Source organism: Giraffa tippelskirchi, chromosome 13 (genome assembly GCF_054371585.1).
Source record: "Giraffa tippelskirchi isolate mGirTip1 chromosome 13, T2T-mGirTip1v1.2.pri, whole genome shotgun sequence".
Taxonomy (NCBI): domain Eukaryota; kingdom Metazoa; phylum Chordata; class Mammalia; order Artiodactyla; family Giraffidae; genus Giraffa; species Giraffa tippelskirchi.
This window is the reverse complement of record NC_137287.1, coordinates 124,253,931-124,269,483: the sequence shown is the minus strand read 5'-3', so window position 1 is coordinate 124,269,483 and position 15,553 is coordinate 124,253,931. Positions and strand designations below refer to the sequence as shown.

Genomic DNA, 15,553 nt, shown 5'->3' with positions numbered 1-15,553 from the left:
GCTGAATCTGAGTCCCTGATGCTCCTCCTGTTATCCTTTGCCCTACCAACAGAGTTTTGCCAAGAGAACGCACTGGTCATAGCAAACACCCTCTTCCAACAAAACAAGAGGAGACTCTACATAGGGTCATTACCAGACGGTCAATACTGAAATCAGATTGATTATATTCCTTGCAGCCAAAGATGGAGAAGCTCTATACAGTCAGCAAAAACAAGAATGGGAGCTCAGATTATAAACTGAGCCATAAGTCTGTGGCTCAGATCATAAACTCCTTATTGCCAAATTCAGATTTAAATTTAAGAAAGTAGAGAAAAAACCACTAGACCATTCAGGTCAGCAGTGACCACAGGACTAGGAAATGCCAAAGAATGTTCAGGTTCAGTTCAGTTCAGTCGCTCAGTCATGTCCAACTCTGCAGTAGTTTGAGCATTCTTTGGCATTGCCTTTCTTTTGGATTGGAATGAAAACTGACGTTTTCCAGTCCTGTGGCCACTGCTGAGTTTTCCAAATTTGCTGACATATTGAGTGCAGCACTTTCACAGCATCATCTTTTAGGGTTTGAAATAGCTCAAATGGAATTCCATCACAATTACACTCATCTCACATGCTAGCAAAGTAATGCTCAAAATTCTCTAAGCCAGCCTTCAACAGTACATGAATCACGAATGTCCAGATGTTCAAGCTGAATTTGGAAAAGGTAGAGGAACCAGAGATCAAATTGCCAACATCTGTTGGATCATCAAAGAAGCAAGAGAGTTCCAGAAAAATATCTACTTCTGCTTTATTGACTACACCAAAGCCTTTGACTGTGTGGATCCCAACAAACTGTGGAAAATTCTTAAACAGATGGGAATACCAGACCACCTGACCTGCCTCCTGAGAAATCTCTACGCAGGTCAAGAATCAACAGTTAGAACTGCACATGGAACAACAGACTGGTTCCAAATCGGGAGAGGAGCATATCAAGGCTGTATATCGTCACCCTGCTTATAACTTCTATGCAGAGTACATCATGCAAAATGCCAGGCCGGATGAAGCACAACCTGGAATCAAGATTGCCGGGAGAAATAACAATAACCTCAGATACACAACGACACCAGCCTTATGGCAGAAAGCAAAGAAGAACTAAAGAGCCTCTTGAATGTGAAAGAGGAGAGTGAAAAAGTTGGCTTAAAACTCAACATTCAGAAAAATAAGATCATGGCATCGGGTACCATCACTTCGTGGCAAATACATGGGGGAACAATGGAAACAGTGACAGACTTTATTTTGGGGGGCTCCAAAGTCACTGCACATGGTGACTGCAGCCATGAAATTCAAATACACTTGCTCCTTGGAAGGAAAGTTATGACCAATCTAGACAGCATATTAAAAAGTAGAGACGTTACTTTACCAACAAAGGTCTGTCTAGTCAAAGCTATGGTTTTTCCAGTTTTCATGTATGGATGTGAAAGTTGGACCATAAAGAAAGCTGAGCACTGAAAAATTGATGCTTTTGAACTACGGTGTTAGAGAAGACTCTTGAAAGTCCCTTGGACTGCAAGGAGATCCAATCAGTCCATCCTAAAGGAAATCAGTCCTGAGTATTCATTGGAAGGACAGATGCTAAAGCTGAAACTCCAACACATTAGCCACCTGATGCAAAGAACTGACTCATTTGAAAAAACCCTGATGCTGGGAAAGATTGAAGGCAGGGGAAGGGGACAACAGAGGATGAGATGGTTGGATGGCATCACTGACTCGATGGACATTAGTTTGAGCCAGCTCTGGGAGTTGGTGATGGACAGGGAAGCCTGGTATGCTGCAGTCCATGGGGTTGTAAACAGTTGGTCTCGACTGAGTGAACTGAACTGAACTTGCACCATTTCAGGAGGTGACTCAGTTTTCCCAGGTATCTTTTAATTATACACGAATGCATGGCATATATTAAACCTCCGATTGTTTTTCTCCAGTTCATCTCCCTTTCATTATGAGGATCTCAATGAAGAACATCAAAGGATAGATATAATGCAACACAATAGTATTCAGAGATACAAAGGAATGAACTACCAACCCATTTATTAAAAAGCATGAATCTAACACTTACATTACTAAGGGAAGGAATCCAGCCTCAAGTGCTACACACTGTACAAACTTATAAGACATTCTAGAAAAGGCAAAACAGACATGATAAACAGTTTATGGAATATGTGGTTGAAATATTTCACATGGTATTGTCGTGATGAATACCTGCCACTACGCATTTGTCTAAGCACATATATTTTTGTTTTTAGAACCCAACAAGTAAATTATTACCTATTCAAATTTATTTATTTATGCTATGGGAGTGTCAAAGACTGGAATGCAGAATTTAACAAAGAATCTAACTGATTGAGAAATGTATGAAAAACTTCAGGACTTCCCTGGTGGTCCAGTGGTTAAGACTCCACGTTGCCAATGCAGGAAAGGTGGGTTCAATTCCTGGTCAGGGAACTAAAATCCCACACGCCATATAGCACAGCCAAGAGAATTTGAAAAAAAAAAAAAAAGAAGAAGAGAAAGAAAAAACCCACTCTTAGTGGTAGGACAAAATGAGCTGACCTAAGTTCACTGTGGAAATGAATGGGATCTGCAGTCAAAGGCAAAGTGTACCATGCACAAACAATGGACTCTGTAAGTTCTTTCCTATGGGAGGGTGTAGCTAACAGGACTGAAACTACTGTATCAGTCATCGAATGGAACAGGCACTGAATTTGATAAATGACAAGTAGTGGAAGCTGGGTTTCTTACCCCTGGAGTGGGAAGTTACAGGCGGACAAAGGGAGAAGGTTACAATACCTGTGTCATAACAGGTCAGCTTGGAGACATAATTATAAACTATCTTTAGCCTAATACAGAAACACATAGCTCCCTGTGAAAATCTTCATAACTGTGTGTATGCACAGTCTGGGATACAGGCATATGTATTTTCATGCATTATCTGCTGAGAATAGTAAGTTCCCACATGAAAAGTTTTATTACCATTCTCTAATAAAAAAGAATAAGGGTTCTTTAAATATGTGGCTGACACTAGGACTGAGACAGTAAATATGTAAAGCAAGATCATCTTAAAATATGAGAAAGAAGTACCAAAAAATCCCATGAAAGCTGAATTATGTAAAATAAAAACAGGAGAGCATGGAAAAAGCTCTCAATAGCCAAAGCAAGAATAAACTAAGCAGTCTAATAACACAGTGCTGGATTATAACCAAAAATTTAAAATAATTTTCATGTGTCCAAACTGGTTTAAAAAAAAAGTTACATAGGTTTTATGAGTAATGTTGAATAAAAATCTCTATGCAGAAAGATTCTAACAATTGATACAGACACTCAGCTGTCCATCAAGTATGTGAAGCTAACTCCCCTCTCCTCAAGTGTGGGTCCTGCATTATGACTTCCTCCGTAATAAGGTGCACAGGACAGACATGGGGAACACCGACAATAAAGACAAATAACAAATGTTGGCTAAAATGTACAGAAATTGGAACTCCAACTTTACTTGTGGAGATGTAAAATGGTGCAATCAATGTGTGTAAAACTTCAGCATTTTCTCAAAAATATAGAAATGTAATTATCATATGTTTTGGAAGCTCCACTCCTACACATACATACAAATAATTTAAAATAGGTGTTCAAATATAAAGTTGTACACCAATATTCATAGCAGCACTGTTCTCAACATCCCAAGGTGAAAACAATGAAAATGTCCACCAACAGGTGAATGAATAGGCAAAATAAGGTAGATCCATCCATAAGATGTCATATAAAGGAATATAGTAAACTAGAGCCGCAGCTGCGGCAAACAGTAGTGGGCACAGAGTATGTTAACACAGAGTTAACATAGAATCCGTCAATTCCAGTCCAGGGAATATACCCAAAATATTTAAAACCAAGAACTGGAACAGACATCGTATCCCATATTCACAGAAGCGTTATTCACAGTAGCCAAAAGGTGGAAGCAACACAAGCGTTCCACAGATGAATGGATAAGCACAGTGTAGTAGATACACAACGGAACATGATTCAACCTTTACAAACAAGACAACTCTCACACATGCTCTAACATGAATGAACCTTCAAGTCATTATGTGAAGTTGAAACAAGGCTGACACAAAAGGAAAAATGTGCTATGATTCCACCAGTACGAGATATCCATATAAGACCGATTCCAAGTAGAATAAGGTAGCCAGGGATTGAGGGTGGTGATTGTTTAATGGTCACAGTGTCACTTCGGGAAAAGGAAAAGATTCTGGAGATAAATGGTGAGGAGGTTTTTACAATGTGAGTGCAGTTAATGCTATAGGAGTGCATGCTTAACATGACTCAGATGATAAATATTATATGCTTGTAGTCACAATTAAAAAATGATACAGGTTACAACATGGAAAAGCACTGAAAACATCTTCAGTGAAAGAAGCCACACAGAAAAAGCCACGCAGATCATAGTCACCTTGTCACTTTAAATCCACGAAAGTTTTTAACATGAGGGAAAGCCCCAGTGGTGGTCCCAGAAAAAGAAAACTGCATTAGAATGGAGAAAGACATTTGCACAAAGTCTGGGCAGCTGATGCAAGTTGAAGCGGTCCTATGGATAGGATTGTAATGTGGACACCATAACTATCCCCCATTTGGGGGTTATGGGCTGGTTCCCTGGGAAAGTGACCCTGTTTTGGGTAAAACATATTGCATTTTTCAGTGTGAATATAGAAAACCACTATTTAAACTTGACACTTTTGAAATTTTACTAGAAAGTAAATTACTTTTCAGTACAACCATGTAAGTCACATGCCAGAAAATCAGAGATGGCATCAAACATTGCAATAGAGTCCAAGACTTAACCAGACCACATTCAACTAAAGTCGTGATGCTAACTGCCTTGTAGTAGTCCACATGGTATTAAAAGTCACCATAGGAAGAGTAGCCACCATGTCTTGAGTGCTGTGGATGGCCCTGATGGAACTGAAACTATGAGATGTCTGAATTCTAGTTTTCCATGTAACACCACACCAAAGCAACTGTCAGAACTACAAAGTGAATTCAGGGACTTCCCTGGCAGTCCAATGGTGAAGATTCTGCATATCCACTGCAGGGAATATGGGTTTGATCCTTGGTCAGGGAACTAAGATCCAACATGCTGAGTTGCATGGCCAAAAAATAAATCAGTAGAATTGCAAGATCATGTGTGATTCTCTACACTAATAATGAACTATCAGAAAGAGAAATTAAGAAAATAATCCCCTGTACCATTGCATTCCCCCAAAACTAGAAATTTAACCAAGGGCTCAAAAGAGCTGCAAGCTAAAAACTGCAGGACATAGTGCTCAATTAAACTGAGCAGATATGAAAAGATATCCCATGCTCATGGGTGACAATACTGTTAGAATCTCCATTCTAACCAAAGTAACGTACACATTCCTGCAATCACTACCAACATCTCATTGATATTTTTCACAGAAACAAAAACAATCTTAACATCCATGTGGAACCACAAAGGACCCAGAAGAGCCAAAGTGACCCTGAGAAAGGAGAACAGGCTGGCAGCACTTCCGTCCCTGACTTCAATCTACATTACGCACCTAAATGCACCACAAGACATGTGGAACTGTATCAGAAACAGGCACAGATACCACAGAGCCCAGAAATAAATCTACAGGTTCATGGTAATCAATTTACAAGAAAGGAGCTAAGAACATACACCCAGGAAAGGAGAGTCCCCTCAGTAAACCGCGCTGGGAAAAATGGACACCACACACCAAGGAACAACACTGGACACCATTCCATACCACAGACAAAAACTGACTAAAAACCCACAACTTTCCACATCAAGCCCTAACTGTCCTGGGTCCTCTGAAGACAAACACTCAGCAACAGCCACACACAGAAAGTTTCTTCCCAATTTTCCTCACCTTTTCCTTCAGCAGCACCACCTCCCTGCAGGTCCTGAGGAAACCAGGCTCCCGTCAGCCTGAACTGAACCCCACAATGTCCCAAAGCCAAAGCCCTAATGGGTCCTGAGGGGCCAGACTCCCATCACCCTGGATTGAACCCCAAAATGTACCTAAGCTCAAAACCCAGTGGGTTCTGAGAAGACCAGACTCCCATCAGCTTAAGCTGAACCCCACAACGTCCCAAAGCCAAAGCCCTAGTGGGTCCTCAGTGGCCAGACACTGTCTCCCTGAACTGAACCCCACAATGTCCCAAGGCTGATATCCCAGTGGGTCCTGAAAAGACCAGACTCCTGTCAGCCTGAACTGAACCCCACAAAGTCCCAGAGCTGAAGCACCAGCAGGTCCTGAGGAGACCAGACTTCCATCAGCCTGAACTAACCCCACAATGTCCCAAAGCCAAAGCCATAATGGGTCCTGAGGGGCCAGACTCCCATCACCCTGGATTGAACCCCAAAATGTATCAAAGCTGAAGCCCCAGTGGGTGCTGAGGAGACCAGACTCCCATCAGCTTGAACTGAACCCCACAACGTCCCAAAGCCGAAGCCCCAGTGGGTGCTGAAGAGACCCATCTCCTGTCAGCCTGAAGTGAACCCCACAATGTCCCAAAGCCAAAACCTGAGCAGGTCCTGAGGAGACCAGACTCCCTTCAGCCTGAACTGAACCCCACAAAGTCCCAAAGCTGAAACTCCAGTGGGTCCTGAGGAGACCAGACTCCTGTCAGCAGCCACACGCAGCCAGGTGCTCAGTCAGAGCGGGAGTTCAGCTTGCGGTGGGAGTGGGTCAGGGAGGCGGGCTCCTCGCTCCCTGCCAGCCAATGAGAATGCAGATCAAGCCTCCCTCACTCGCGCAGGCTCAGCTAAGTGGAGACTCCGCCCCTCAGGGCAGTTCCACTAGGTCCGTTAAACTATGGAAATTCAAACCGAAATATTGCCAATATCCAAAACTTCTCCAAAATAGTTAAGGAATAATTAACTTGACACTGTATAGAATGAAATGTAGTCACCAAATTCACTCAAATTTATTAACAGACATTTAAATTTTGGAACTATCAAAATTGTGGACATAAACATAGAAAATCTACATGCCCCTGGGTTTGGCCTGTGCATCATGAGCTTTGAGTTTTAACACACAAGCTGTCAGTCCACAGAAGACAAATATTGTGGACTTTATAGAAATAAAGATGTCTATTCTGAATGACCTCATTCAGAAAATCAAAATACAAGCCACAAACTGGGAGAAAGATATTTGCAAAATTCATATCTGATACAGGATTTGGACACAAAATAAACAAAGACCTCTTGAACAACCCTATAAACAATAAGTAAAGATCTGAACAAACACCCAGCCAAAAAAAGTTATACAGATGCTCAACATTGTACACCATTAGGGAATTACAAATTAAAGTCACGAGCTATCACACTATACATATTAGGACTGCTAAACTCTAAATATATGACAATACCAACTGCTGGAGGGTGAGGACTAGCAGGAACGCTCCCTCACTGCTGGTGGGACGCATGCACAGCCACCTTGTAACACAGTTGGGCAGTTTTGTCCAAAGCTAAACAAACCTCACCTTAGGATCCAACAATCGTACTTCCAGTATTTAGGAAACTGCTTTGAAAAATCCATGCCCAAATGCAAACAAAGATGAACTTAGGCACAGCAGCACTATCCATAATAGTTAAAAGCTTGAAGTAATCAGGGTATCCTTCAATAGATGAATGCATAATCAAATTGGGATATATCCATGTCAAAGCAAGTAGAACATTCCACCCCAAAATATGCCTCTCTACTGTGAGGATTGCTTAAGTCCACTTCCATGAAAAAAAAAAAGAGGAATCTCAGGAAAATATATAGCAATTGCCATTTTGTGATGGACATTTACAACAGAAAAATCTCTGCATTTAAGGGTTGTCCCGGTTTGCACCAGAAATAAAAGGATCTTTAAAACTCAAGTAACTTATCAGTGGAGAGGTCCCGACTTAAATCTATAAACAATTGTACCCTTCTTTACTGTGTTTTGTATAATTACCTTCCATAACGGGCTTCTCCCATTCTTCAGGGTCTTCTGTTTTTAGCTGAAGATGGTATTTAAGGTGATGACTTTGGACATTTCAGGGAGTGACTCAGGCTTCTTTGGTAGCTCCCCTGCATACAGAAGCTATTTGTTGTTTTAGTCACTAAGTCGTGTTCGCCTCTTTGCGACCCCACGGACTGTAGCCCTCCAGGCTCCTCTGTCCATGGGATTTCCCAGACAAGAATACTGGAGTAGGTTGCCATTTCCTTCTCCAGGGGATCTTCCCAACACAGGGGTCAAACCCAAGTCTCCTGTATTACAGGCAGATTCTTTACCACTAAGCCACCAGGGAAGCATAGAGGAGGTATGCTTCTGTTTTTTCTCCTGGTAATTTGTCTTTTATTACAGAAGGGCAGAGTGAAAACTGTTTTTCCTCCCATACACATGCAATGGAGTATTACTCATCAGTAGTAAGGAATGAACCACCAAACCTTGAAAAGCATGGTTAAATCTCATGTGCATATCACTCGGTGAAAGAATACAGTCTGGAGAGACAGCACACAGTATGACCTCGTTTATGACATTCTAGGAAAAGCAAAGCTACATAGATGATAAGCAGATCATCTGCTGAAGGGGGTTGAAGTATCCCCTGTGATGCTTTAGAATGAACACCTGTCACTATGCATTTGTCTATGCTCATCGATTTGTATAGCCCAAGGGATCAAACAATCTATTCAAGTATAGTTATTTAGAGTGTAGGAGAGTCGCAGGACAGAATGCACAATGCAACAAAACTTAACCACATTAGAAATGCATGAAAAAGGTATCTCACTGTAGGAGATGGGGCAAAATGTGTTGACTTTGGAAATGAATGAAATCGATACAGAAAAGGCAAAATGGCCTGCACATAAACACTGGGCTTCATTTTATAGAGATCTTTCCAGAGTGCAGTAGCTAGCAATTCTGAGACCACTGTACATGTAATCTGAAGAGGAGAAAAAGAACTGACAAATGCAGATGGTGGGGGCCAGGCTCCTCGCTGCAGGAGTGGGAAGTTACATATAAGCAAAGAACAAGAGGATGAAGCTTGAGCCCCTGACCACCACTCCTTATGGCTCTGAGTTGTGTCCTACAGGACCACCATCACCTGCATGTAGGGGCTATAACCCACCTGCCCCCTCCTGGCTTTTCCCCTTTCTCGCTGCGATGATTCCAGTGACATTTCCAGCCTGCACCCCTCTCCCAGGCCAGGTGCATCTGTCCGTCCACGGCCTCCCCATCTCATCCTGGGGGCTAACAGGCCCCTCGAGGACTGCGGTCCTGCTGCTGCCCACAGCCAGGAGGCAGCCCCAACTTCTCCAACTGCTGAGCCCAGACACCTGGTGTAACCAAGCAGGAGCCTATGGGGCCCTCCCAGGACAGACCCCGTCCCGTGTCCTCTGCTGCAGCTCCTCTCTGAAGTATGGAGATAATAGTATCGGAGGCACACTCAGGGAGTTGTTTTACAGCTGCTAAAAGCCCCACTGAGTGGAAGTAGTTAACTACTTAATGAGCATGAACACGTCACCCCCAGAGTGTCCAGTGCCTGAGGATTTGTGAGGTTAGCCGCCTGTTACCTCACCAACCAGAGAACCGTGCACCAGCCAATCACATAGTCTGTGACCCCCCTCCCTCATGTGGCCTGTAAAACTGCTTTCCTGAAACCCTTCAGGGACTTCGGGGTTTAGAGCACGAGTTACCTGTCTCCAGGTATTGGTGCCTTTACAATTAATGCTGCACTTCCTTTACTGCAACTGGTGTCAGGCAACTGGCTTTACTGCACTCGGGTGTGTGGACTCCAGTTTGGTTCAGGAACATGGAGGCCTCCTGGGTTCCCAGTTCCTTGTGCCCAAGGGACTGTCAGCTCCTTCTCCAGGGCATACGGCCAACCCCCACACTAATTCCCCTCTACACCCTCAGCCTTGGCCCAAGCCTAATCCCTCCATCAGGCCCTGACAAAGCTCCCTGCCCTCACGGTGCGTCTCACATCCCACCCAACACGGTCTTTTGAAGCCTGAGCAAGACCGTGCCCCCTCCTCCCTGTGATTCCCCTCACCTGATGAAGCCAGGCCTTGATCCGTTCCAGGTGATCCAGGATCCTCATTCTCTCCAGATCCCACCTGTGTGGCAGCTGTCTGTGCCCGTCTATATGGGCCTGTGGTGATCTCCTAAAATAAGGGTTATTTTATATACAGATAATGGGGTGAATGGTGGCCCCAAAAGATGTGTCCCCCAAGAACACGGGAACAGGGCCATATTTGGGAAAATGGTCTTTGTAGATGTAGTTAAGGATCTCAAGGTAAGATCATCTAGGGTTAGGGTGACCTTCAATCCAACTGACAGAGTCCTTATAAGAGATGAAAGAGGACACAGACGAGAAGCCTCGTGAAGATGGGAGGGAGGGGGCCACAAGCCCCAGGACCCCTGGAGCCCAAAGCTGGAAAAGGCAAGAAGGACCCTGTCCTGGAGCCTCTGGAGGGACCTCAGCCCTGCGCCACCTTGACCTCAGGTGTCTGGTCTCCAGGACTGGGGGAGGATGAACTCCTGTTGTTTTAAATCACCCAACATGTGGTCGTCTGTTAGAGAAGCCACAGAGAACTCACACAGGCCCTGCTCTGTAGGATCCTAGAAGTGTGGGTCTCACTAAAGGAAGATGGAGGCTGAATTACAGAACCCTTAGAGTCAGCACTGGGCCCTCAGAAATGCTAAAGCAGTGGCTGGACTCCAGAATGTTGAGGGGTCAAGTCTGAAGCCTGTCCCTAGGGCTGCACATGCCTCCCCAGGTTCTTACACATGAACAAGTGGTGTAACATCTCAGTCCTGACTGAGGACATTTAATGTCACTGTTCACACTGCTTATTTCACCAGTTACACAGGTGAAAACCTAGTTAGGATACTCGCTACTGCTGCTACTGCTAAGTCGCTTCAGTCGTGTCCGACTCTGTGCGACCCCATAGATGGCAGCCCACGAGGCTCCTTCGTCTCTGGGATTCTCCAGCAAGAATATTGGAGTGGGTTGCCATTTCCTTCTCCAGTGTATGAAAGTGAAAAGTGAAAGTGAAGTCGCTCAGTCGTGTCTGACTCTTCGCAACCCCATGGGCTGCAGCCTGCCAGGCTCCTCTGTCCATGGAGTTTCCCAGGCAAGAGTACTGGAGTGGGGTGCCATTGCCTTCTCCGTACTCGCTACACTGATGAGCAATTCTGAAGATGGTCAGGGGTGGGGACTTAATGCAACCAGCAGCCCTTCCACTGTCTCCGCCCCGTTACCTCACCCCCTCCTCCACCCCACCCCCCAAGGAGCATCCTCAGTGGGAAGTTGGAGGACCCAACAGAGGCCACTCTAAGTAAACCTTGGCTGAGCCCCAGGCTAGCTGCTCCTGAACCTCATCCGCCATTCCCAGGTAAAACCCCGAATATGAGCAAAGGCCTCACAGACTGGAGGAAAGGGCTTGGGGCAACCCCAGTGACACCATGCTTGTCAAGTTGGTCCTGACCCAGGGACTCTTCTGGAAGCTTTCCATTCCCCTACCTGAGTTACCTCTCCAGTCCTGCTCCCACTGCCATTTCTCTTGCTTCCTCACCCCTGCCCCCCACCTGGGGAGACATCCAACAGCAGGTGAGGGTGACACACCCCTTCCTTACCTGGTCTAGAAAAGACCTGATCACAAAGAGCGACTGCAAGGCGGTCTCTCCAGCCCAGCCCACACGCCCCACAGAGTGTGGCGTCGAGTCCAGCTGCAGGCGCTCTTCACCCGCTTACAGAGACCTCAGCCCAGGCACACCTGGAAGGGCTGGTCGGCGGATCAGGTCAACCAACCCCCGCCCATCAGGGGCTCTCAGTCGCAGAAATGGGCCTTGTTGTGCCCGCCAGGTGAAAGGAACAGGGGTGGGTCCTGAGGGTCAGGATGGACTTGGGGCTGGAGCTCTGGCTTGTTTTCTAATCATTTTATTTGGCCCATGAGTGGGAGGTAATTCCAAGACCCTCTCCTAATGAGAGGAACCCAGGAGTCAGGGAGAGGAGGGGTGTGGAGACAGCCCAGTGTCCGGGTGCAGTGGAAGTCTCTGGAAGACTCAGTGGAAGGAGGCTGTGTAGTGACGCCCAGGGTCAGTGCCCTGTCCAGGAGCAGCTGTTGGTCAGCTCAGGTCCTGCTCTGAGGGGCTCAGGATCAGCTCTGACCAACAGGTGGACCGGGGTGCTCTGCGATAAGGGCCTTGCACTCGGTTCCTGGGTGCTGAGCCCTGCGGGTACCTGCCCAGGTGAGCCCCATATCCTGGGAGGAGTCTGCGCACCAGAACCCTGTGCTCCTGGGAGGGGTGTATGAGTGAGCGCCCCCTCTATGCAGCAGGCAGAGTAGCTTAGCAACTTCCCTGTGGGCAGCGCCGGGGTGAGATGAAACCAGCACACGCAGTGGGCCCTGACCCACCTGGGCCCGCGCGGAGGGAAGAGGTCGGGAGGCGGGTGCTGGCCGCTGTGCTGTGTGTGGGAGGCCCCACAGGAACCTCCTGACACCACGGAGGCCTCCCCAGGACGGAGCAGACAGCCTGACCCGGGCGGTGGGAGCTCCTGGTGACCCTGCAGGGGCCGTGAGAGGGAAGGGCCAGGCCGGAGGGGAGTGAGCACCCAGGCAGAGCCAGGGGGCTCGGGGCCCGAGGGGGCCTTTGTGGTCTGAGCGGGGAGTGGGCGAGCAGGTGGTGAGTGTGACCCAGGAAAGCGGCCCTGGAGACGTGAGGCTGAATCTGCCTGAGAGGGACAAGCCTTCCGGATGATCCCAGAGACAGGATGTGAGACAGGAGTCCCGGTAAAGGAAGATGAGTGAGTCCCCCTAAGAGGAGGCTCTGTGAGCTGCCCCAGGAGGGGGTGAAGGGGGCAGACGTGAACCTGCTGTGAGTGGGCACTCACTCTGGGAGGAGGTGAAGGGGCAGAGGTGAAGCAGCTGTGAGCGGGCACTCACCCCGGGAGGGGGTGAAGGGGGCAGACGTGAACCTGCTGTGAATGGGCACTCACTCTGGGAGGGGGTGAAGGGGGCAGATGTGAACCTGCTGTGAGTGGGCAGTCACTGTTTCCATTGTTGCCTCATCTATTTGCCATGAAATGATGGGACCAGATGCCATGATCTTAGTTGTTTGAATGTTGAGTTTTAAGGTATTGGATTGTGCTATAATGAGAGAAGAGAGGTCATTAGGATAGAAATATTGTAAAACACCCCAAAAGGATAAAAACATCAGTGAGATGTCCATCCTGACACTAGGCTGACTGGACACAGCACTGCAGCTGTTGGAGCCCTCAGATGCCCAGGGTAGGTTTTGAGTCCCAGTAGAAAGGTTACATCAGTATCTTATACTTCTCTTCAGCCTGACAACCTAGATGCTCACTAGAAAACACACTAGCAGGCATGCTGGGTCAGGAACCCTACAACAGCCCTGGTTGAGCCCAGCAGGAGATTGAAGACTAAAAAGCATTTCCGAGACACTGCAGACAAGATGGCATGAAGTTTTCTCTCCTACACCCCCTGTTAAGTACAACTTGAACCCAAGAAGAGCACAAGGGATAAGCCTAGGAGGACTCTGAGATGGGAGAGGAGGCAGACTGTCCAGGGGTCTGAGATCGGGGTGAAGAATGCAGTAGTCAGTCACCCAGGTCCACTCTCCTGACTGCAAAGCTCAAGAGGAGACTCAGGTGTGGCGCTAGGAGAAAGAAAAAGTCTAAACCAATCATCTAAATTCCTGCCCAACAAATGAGGAAAGGAGGGGCAAAATAAACCAAAGGCAAGTAGGAGGAAGGAGATAAGAAAGAAAGAAAAATCCATGAAATTGAAAATAGCAACAGTAGAGAAAATCACTAAAACAAAGAGGGTGTTCCTCTTAAAAGACCAATAACTTTGAAAAACTTCCAGTACAACTGACAAATAAAAAAGGAGGAATGACACATTTCCAATATTAGGAATGAAACTGAGGACGTCAATACAGGTCCTGCAGACAAACAGATAATAAAGAAATGTTATGAACAACTGTACAGAAAGACATTTGACAACTCAGACAACGGAACAAATACCTCAAAAGCACAACCTACCACAGCTCATATAATATGAAATGAATAACTTAAATAATCCAAATTACTTTTCAGATTTAAAAAAAAGATTCTCAACGCCCAGTGATTTCATGGGAAAATTTTGCCAAGTACTTACAGATGAATTAAAAACACTTTTGGTGTACAGAAAGCAACAACAATAAAAGAATTTTGGAAAATTTGAATTTATACTTCATTTGAAATGATATTAGGGAATTATATTGTGTGCACTTGTATTATATTCATACAAAATCAATATCCTTAACCATATGACCACATTACTGTGGGCACCACTGATTAGCTGTGTTCACAGAACTAAGCTAAAGTGGACATAATTATGGAACTGCTCTGTATTTATTGCTTAAGTGGAATTGTTTGTTCTCCCTTTCCTCTCTTTATTCTTCCAACAGGCAGGGACATGGACACTCAGTGACCCAGCATTGACCCAGCAGATGAGGACAGCCCCGTAGGGCATGCTGGAAGAAATGTGGGCCTTTGAAAGGTCTTCTGGAATCAAGATTCCTGGAAAGCTGACTTTCTTTTCGGGTTTCATGAGAGCAAGATGTTTTGTTTATAGAAAGGGGAACTGTCCTTGGGAACCCCTTGAGGGGGAACCTATCTCTAATTAGCACATGTCAATTATATAGGCTGGTGGCCCTGACCTCAGAGACTCCGATTCACCAATTACCTTAGCCCAATCACCTGGACTAAAAGCAGCACATCTTCAACGGTGTCACCCCCTCTCCACTTCTGCATGAGTCCCTTTTGCAAACTCCAACCTTCTGGGTGCTGAAGCAGGAAAGGAGATGAACTGAAAGCTGCATTTAGCAAATGTTCAGTGAGCGATTGTAATCACTGCTGGTCCTCTGTCACAAATCACGGGACAAAGGAGCCCTGTGCAGTGACCATTCTTGGTCACCTGTGTGCCAAGACTAGCCTCAAGCTTCACATCCGCAGGGCTCCTCTTCCGGGATTTCATGGAGTGGTAGATGCGGACGTCTGCCGGGATGCCGTTCCTGGTGTGGGTGGAAAGTCCTGGAAGGAGAGAGACGAGGCGGAGGTTAGAAAGGACGAGGTGGAGGGAGGCGGCGCACAGGGATGCTGAACATGGTTACCAACAGCTGACGAGAGCGAGGAGCAGGGCGGTGTGAATGGGATGATATTCCGAACCCCGAACCTCATTTCCTTCTTTAATTATACTTATGTCAAAAGCCATATAAAGAATGGACTAAACTCTTTTGAATTGTGCTCTTGGAGTATGAAGTTTGAGGGAGAGGAGCTCACTTCAAAATTCTGCTTTTTATTTATAGACTGTTACACTGTTCTATAATAAGCTTGAATTACTATTCTTGATAATTAAAAAAGATAAAATTTGAAAAGCCCTGAGAGTTGTAGTGGGAGCCTCAGCAGGAAGTTCGTGGATGCCCTGGTCCTTCTGGGGCACAGAGGCCTCCCGGATCC

General features: G+C 46.0%; 2 long non-coding RNA genes across 2 annotated transcripts in view; both read left to right on the top strand.

Moving 5' to 3' along the window:
• LOC145530903 (uncharacterized) overlaps nucleotides 1-15,339 on the top strand; it is a 38,376-nt gene extending 23,037 nt beyond the window's left edge. The window contains exon 2 of the long non-coding RNA XR_014072089.1: nucleotides 14,503-15,339. This is a non-coding gene — a long non-coding RNA (uncharacterized LOC145530903). The remainder of the gene's footprint in view (nucleotides 1-14,502) is intronic.
• Nucleotides 1,684-6,702, top strand: LOC145530904 (uncharacterized). The gene is made up of 2 exons (XR_014072090.1): nucleotides 1,684-3,490; nucleotides 3,663-6,702. It is a non-coding gene; the product is annotated as an uncharacterized LOC145530904 (long non-coding RNA).
• Nucleotides 15,340-15,553: the final 214 nt, after the last annotated feature.